Here is a 6572-nt window from a genome sequence, read left to right as displayed (position 1 = left end):
GGTTATTGTAACTAATGAATTTAAATGAAAATAGTTTTCATTTTGAATCGTCGTCCGAAAAAGTGAGAGGAGCGCGCTGGTGAATCGTAAACGATCGCTTAAGTATTTCGAGAGCCTGTACGATAGTCGCTCTGCGCCTAGACAATCGTCCACCTCGCGCCTAAACGATCGCACACTAAATCCTAAATGATCGGATAGCTTCCCTAAATGATCGTATAGTGTGTCGTGTTAGCTAAATGATCATATACCTTTTCCTAAACAATCGTTTAGTAAAATCTCCACGATCATGTAACTTCTCCTAAACGCTAAGCATTTTCGCCTACACGATCCATGCTTCCTCCTTCCTCTACCAAATTTACCAAAGACCACGATTTGGGTTCTCACTCTGAGAATACCCGGGGCTCTTTTCTGGTGGTTGTGCGTGCTACTACAATCGACATTTTTGTTGGGTGTTGGTAGATCGCGTGGAGGTTTCCGCTGCGTTGAGTTCCGAGGTTTGAAGAACATCTTCAACTGGTATGGCAACTCTCTCCCTCATTTATTTTTGTTCAAAGCATGCCTTTAATTGACTGTTCATTTGTATAATTGTGCATTTGAATGTATATTGTGTATTTCGGTCACTTTGAAATTGGAGCGATCCGAACGCGTTCATGAAACTCTTCGGTAAGAGATCCTTCAACCTCAAGAGCGGTGACGTCAAAAAATTGTGAAACACTTAGGACTTCATCAAAGAATCCTTCTTCGCATATCGGTTGTTTGTCAAACTTTTTAGATCTTTTCCAATGACGGTCTTCATTACTAATGTGACTTTCTTCAATATGCCCAGAAGTGGGTTCATTAGTTCCAAGCATGCAGAGCTACTTACCTCTTATATCATTGTCAACCCTTTTGGAAACCTTAGATTTAGTGAAAGGGCAAGAGGTACTATCTACTAAGTGTTGTATCCCTTCTTCGAGATAGGTGTCATGTTTTGCTAACCACCAATTTCTATAACGCGAAGTAACATGGGTTTTTGGATTCAACAGATGTACAGGAAGATGCACTTGGGATGAAGTATTGTCATGGACACATATCATCCAATGTCGCAGTATATTAGGGAAGTCAGCTTCGGGGACATCCCTACCCAGGTCATACGGAACATCTTGATAGAATCTGAGTTGTCGACTAAATCGACAAGGATTATATGCCTCAATGACCATGGAAGACCCGCACCATGAAGATAAAAAGCAGGAGCGAATACTCATAAAAAATGACAAAAGCCAAAAAGTTAGTTTTCCATCATCTCTCAGAAGCTCATCTTTATTCTGTTTATGAAGACTCGCATGCCATGACACATATTTGCCCTTATAAAGATGTATACGAGCTTCAAAATTAGTGTAGTATTTAGCTCCACCCTCGCCAGAAGATTCAACCATCAGAGGACCCCCAAGGGGCGTTGGAATTTCGTAGTGTGTGTTGAAGTAAATGGCAAGCCATCCATGAACATAATGTGAAGGGAAACATGCATTTGAATAACCAACAGAAGGAGAAGTGACGTGAATCTGACGTAGTCCGCTACAAATGTTGGCCAAGACAGGAATAGCAAGGCTAAAAACGTAGCTTTCCGCCATACAACTAGAAACCTTAAAAACCTCCGGACAAAGAGAGGACTGCTTATCAGGGAACACGAACACGCACAACCAGCAGGAAAGAAAGGCGACCAAATAGGTCTTGTCCTTGAATTCGTCTGTGATGGCTAGTCCGCGAAATAGATTAAGTTCCTCCGGACCAATCGGGACATCGGATAGGGGCTCCATCTGGGTTATGAGGTGAGCGAGGATGAGAAGTTTTCTTTGACTTGTGTGTTGGTGGCTTTGGATATTTCACCTTAGGACGCATAAACCAGAAAGAGATCCATGTACTCACAGGAATTCGAAAGTGATATATTCGTTGAGAAGCGATGTGGTAGTATGCAGAAAATAGGTATTCACAGCTCCTTGGACAATCTTCTTCATCGGACGGCCTCAGGAGATCCTTACAGCTAGGAATGCTTTCGTCGTAAAATCTACCTCTTGTGGGAAGACCCCCTAATCTCCACAAGTCCCATAAAGAAATAGACATCTCTCCGAATGAAGTATGGAGGGTATTTGTTGAAGGAAGCCCAAACAATGTCGCTATTGCGATCATAGGTGTATAAGAAAGCCAAAACGGCATCGAACAAGCGAGCCCTCTTGAGTATTCCGGTGTTATGGGGAACTAAGACCTCTAACCATTCCCAATAATGGGAGATGTAAAAGAATTCTCCATGAATCTTCAACGAGACACCCCATCAAACTTTCTTACTGTTAATAATGCGACGACCCAAGGTTGACTCTAGATTTTCATTTGGAGCTTTGTTATATATTGAAGACTCTAGAAACCAGGTCTTCAGCGATGAATTGGGCCTCACGGGTCACTCTTTAGACCATCGATTTGGGAAAATAGAATTTTCTATGGGAGGTTGAGATTCCATAAAATTTCCGTACACCGCCTCTCCCACGGGGAGGATAATTCCACTCTCAAAAGGTTGATTCCCATCTTTTAACATGATTAAGCATTTTTCTCCTAAGTCGGGATGCTCCGTGAAATACATCATAGCTCAAGAATTGTTTTGCAAAAAATATATGTACACATAAATAAATAGATAAAATACCACTTGCAAAAAAAAAAAAAAAAAGGAGTTGTGTCTAGCAGGGGTCAGGTCATTGTTGGTGGAGCTGAGACCACCCTTGCAGGCTACACAGTCGCCTACATTAGAGTTATGTCTAGCAAGAGTCAGATCGCTGTTAGCAGAGCTAACGACCACGCCTATAGGCTACACAGTCACCCACATAGGGGTCGTATCTAGCAGGAGTCAGATCGTTATTGGCGAAGCTGATGACCACCCCTGCAGGCTACACAGTCACCCACATAGGGGTCGTGTCTAGTAGGAGTCAGATCATTGTTGGCGGAGCTTATGACCACCCTTGCAGACTACACAGTCACCCATATAGGGGTTGTGTCTAGCAGAAGTCAGATCGTTGTTGGTGGAGCTGACGACCACCCCTGCAGGCTACACAGTCACCCACATAGAGGTCGTGTCTAGCAGGAGTCAGATCATTATTGGCGGAGCTGACGACCACCCCTGCAGGCTATACAATCACCCACATAGGGGTCGTGTCTAGCAGTAGTCAGATCGTTGTTGGTGGAGCTGACGACCACCCCTACAGGTTATACAGTCACCCACATAAGGGCCGTGTCTAGCAGAAGTCAGATCGTTGTTGGCGGATCACCCCTACAGGCTACACAGTCACCCACATAGGGGTTGTGTCTAGCAGGAGTCAGATCGTTGTTGGCGGAGATAATGACCACCCCTGCAGGCTACATAGTCGCCTATATAAAGGTTGTGTCTAGCAGGAGTCAGATCGTGCTGGCGGAGCTGACAGTCGCACGTCGAATGCCCCTGCTAATATATGTTCATATACATATATCTATATATATAGAAGAAAAAAAGATAACTCACCTTTTGTGCAAAGATATGAAGAAGTAGGGAAACAACAAAATATAAATCGCTGATAGTTTTAACTCCTGTAAAAAAAAAAGGGGGTAGGGAAAAAAGAGGAGAAAAAAAGGGGAAATAAAAAAAAAGGAAAGAAAGCGAAAGAAAAAAAAATGAAATTTCCTTAAAAAAAACACGAAATTTTCTTGAGGAAAAAAAGAGAAGAAAAAAATGAAAAATGAGAGAAAAGAAAAAAAAAGGGGAAACGGGTGGGCGCCGAAACCTTACAAACCCCCTCCCCCCCACACCTTCAGCCGGTGAGTCGCACGAAGCCCAGCGATCAACGCCCGGCAAAGGCCAACGGCGAAAATCGCGATCGATGATTGGACGGACGATAAAGGACAGGTGATGAACGGGCCTCGAACGAAACTAGCATTGGACGGACGACGGTTGGCGTTCGATGATGGGCGACGCAATGGCAGACGATGGTTGGGCGGCACGGGAGCTTCGCGACAGTGCTCGGTGTGTGCGTTGGTTGGGTCGATCGGGTGAAGATGTGAAGAAAGATCGAACTGTCACACGCGGCTCGGCTTGGCTAGGCAGTAGATTGATCGGCTCCTAGACGGTGGCTCGGAGTAAAAAAAATAATAAAAAAAAAAAGAGAAATGAGGGAAGTTTTTTTTTCTCTCTACCTAACTGCGTGGGATGAAAATACAAAGGCTTTAAGCCTTATTTATAGGGACTCCACTGAATCTAGAATCCAATCAAAAAATCTTAGATTTTATTAAATCTAGATATTTATTGGTTAAATCTAGATTTTATTAGTAAAAAAAAAAAAAATACCACCCAAATCTTATCTTTGATTTTTTTTCCTCTTTTCTCCCTCATCTTCTAAAACATTTTGTCATACACCGAACCTTTTGTTAATCAAATTTTAGACCCGAATTAAATTAAATTGAGAATGAAACTTATTCTTTTACTTTTTAATTTGAGATTCTTGAGTTTATCCCAAAATCAAATTAAATTGAGACAGAGCTCAAAGTTGTCTTATAAATTTTGTCATATTCCAAATTTCTTTCTTAAAACCAAAATTTTTAGTTTTTATCTCCAAATTAAATTAAATTGGGGAGAAACTTTAATTTCTATTTTTAACTCAAAAAATTGTTGAGTTTTATCCCTAAAATCAAATTAAATTAGGACAAAGCTCAAAGTTTTCTTATAAATTTGGCCAAATTCCAAATTTCTTTCTTAAAACTTTCAACTCCAAATTAAATTAAATTAGGGATGAAATTTGAATTTAAATTCAAAATTTTTAAGTTTCATCTCTAAATCAAATTAATTTTGGATGAAACCTGAATTCTCCTTTTGTTAAAAATTTTATTTTGAAAATTCCTACGTTTTATCTCTCCAAATCAAATCAAATCTGGGAAGGTTGAGATTTTTCTTAAATTAAAATTTTGGTCGTCCCCTATTACAAATTTTAGTTAAACTCGTCACTAAACTCATGGTCTAATTAAATTGGGAGCATCGAAGTCAAGACCGAATTACTTGCATCTCGATGTCGGCTTTATTTTTTTCGAGATTCATCCACCCACATATGTGCACAAATCTCGAAAATGGGCATTTGTTGGAGGAGAAATTTTGGACCAACCACGGATTGCCACGTCATTTGCTAAATTAATGACGGGATTCTGAAATCATCAAATTTGTGATCAATTAAGAGTTGACATGTGTCTCAAATTGAAATTTAGGACAAATTCTGTGTTTTCGTTGCAGATGTTGATTGAGTAAAGTTAGTTTCAACCAATTTGACGTTATAATTTGGGCATTGGTCCAATTACGCCCAAATATGGGCTTAATGTGGGCCTAAAATGCCAAAATATGTCTAAGCCTAGTTAATTGGGCCTAAAGACCGACTTAGGCCCAAAGTTCAGGCCCATGGGCCAATCAAGGCCAGACCCAAGCCCATAAAGCCCATCAGGGCTCTATAAATAGGGAAGCTCCCCTCATTTGCAAAGGTAAGCATTTTCTACATCCAGAGAGAATTAATCAATAAGCAGAAGATAAAGACGACTTCAAGAAAGTTCTGTGCTTTTCTTCTCAGCACATTCACGTGTTCAGTGCTTTTCTTCTTCAAGTCAAGCACATTCACGTGTTCGGTGCTTTTCTTCTTCAAGTCAAGCACATTCACCCAATTGAGAGAGAATCAGAGGATCAAGTACTAGAGATCGAACCACATCGCATCAAATCAACCCAACATCAACACCAGCTCAAGTTCAACTTCTCAATACACGTTTCTCCGAAAACCTCGTGTGAACAACTACTCCATTCAAATTATAAGGGTTGGGTTGGGTTGAATTTTTTCTATTTTTATTCATTCAAATTATAAGGGTTGGGTTGGGTTGAATTTTTTCTATTTTTATTGGGTTGGGTTAGGTTTTGTTTAGGATTAAACTAAAAAAATTTTGGGTTGACCCATCCAACCCGAATTACATATATATTAATAAAAATATATATTTATTTTAAAATTGATGAATTTGTGAATTCTTTATGTTTTTCTTTTGAAAATATTTATTCTTTTAATAAAATTTGTAATAAATAGTATAGATATTTGATATATAAGAATTGAGTTTTATGAGATTTTAATTATTAGTTAGAATTGAGTTTTATGAGACTGTAGATAAAACTTAAGTATTTTAAATTAAGAAGAAAACAAACAATAGCCTGACAACCCAACCTAATCCAATCCAAATTTTGAGGGTTGGGTTGGAAAACATGTTTGGATCATTTGGATTGTCAACTTGACCGACTCTCAAATCTTGACCAATCTAATTTTTTGGCTCAACCGAACCCAAATCCAACTCATGTACCCCGACTTCGATGATGAGTGTGATTTGAAGACTAAAGGAAGCCGGGTCAAGAGATCATGTTGAAAGTGGACTGCCATTAGGTTCCTCTTTCATTTTTAATTCCATAACTATGAAGGCCAAAGCATTCACCCCAAAACACTCATGAACTGCAAAATCCTTCTCAATCAATGACTACCAATTCCCACATCAACATCAACAAGGCCATT

The 6572-nt window shown here is 39.7% G+C and overlaps 1 pseudogene; it reads right to left on the bottom strand.

Moving 5' to 3' along the window:
• Nucleotides 1-865: 865 nt before the first annotated feature.
• LOC150030473 (uncharacterized) lies at nucleotides 866-2566 on the bottom strand (annotated as a pseudogene).
• Between the last annotated feature and the right edge of the window lie 4006 nt (nucleotides 2567-6572).

Source organism: Benincasa hispida, unplaced genomic scaffold (genome assembly GCF_027475165.1).
Source record: "Benincasa hispida cultivar pf3 unplaced genomic scaffold, pf3_genome.v1.1 HicScf189, whole genome shotgun sequence".
NCBI classification, from domain to species: domain Eukaryota; kingdom Viridiplantae; phylum Streptophyta; class Magnoliopsida; order Cucurbitales; family Cucurbitaceae; genus Benincasa; species Benincasa hispida.
This window is presented reverse-complemented; position numbering and strand designations above follow the sequence as displayed.